Genomic DNA, 664 nt, shown 5'->3' with positions numbered 1-664 from the left:
ACATGCTTTGACTTCGTATTGCTTCTGTTGTTGTTGGAATACATCACAGCCGGCTTATTGTCACAAAATAATTTTAGTGGTCTTTCTATGCCAACCACTATTCGTAGCCCAGTGACAAAATTTCGCAACCATATTCCATGATCGAATGCCTCATAACATGCTATAAACTCTGTAGCCATGGTAGAAGAAGCCATAAGTGTTTGTTTAATACTTTTCCAGGATACAGCTCCTCCAACCAACATGAAGATATAGCCTGAAGTGGATTGCAAAGTGTCTTGACATCTAGCATAATCAGAACCAGAATACCCAATGATCTCCAAAACTTTTGATCTTTGATAAGTGAGCATATAATCTTTTGTTCTCTATAAATACCTCATAACCCGTTTGGCTGCTTTCCAATGATCCATCCTTGGGTTACTCAAATATCTGCCTAACACTTTAACTATAAATGCAATATCTGGACCCGTACATACCTGGGCATACATTAGACTTCCAATGGCCAATGCATAGGGAACCTTCTGCATCTCCTTAGTCTTGAGTGTGGTCTTGGGGCATTGACCATTGACCTAAATGAAATTTATCACCTTTAGCGATCAGGGTATCTCCTGGCGCACAATCTTTCATGCCAAATCTACTCAAGATCTTTTCAATGTAGTTCTTTTGT

This window comes from Benincasa hispida, chromosome 4 (assembly GCF_009727055.1).
Source record: "Benincasa hispida cultivar B227 chromosome 4, ASM972705v1, whole genome shotgun sequence".
Taxonomy (NCBI): domain Eukaryota; kingdom Viridiplantae; phylum Streptophyta; class Magnoliopsida; order Cucurbitales; family Cucurbitaceae; genus Benincasa; species Benincasa hispida.
The sequence above is the reverse complement of the archived record's forward strand: the minus strand, read 5'-3'. Positions refer to the sequence as shown.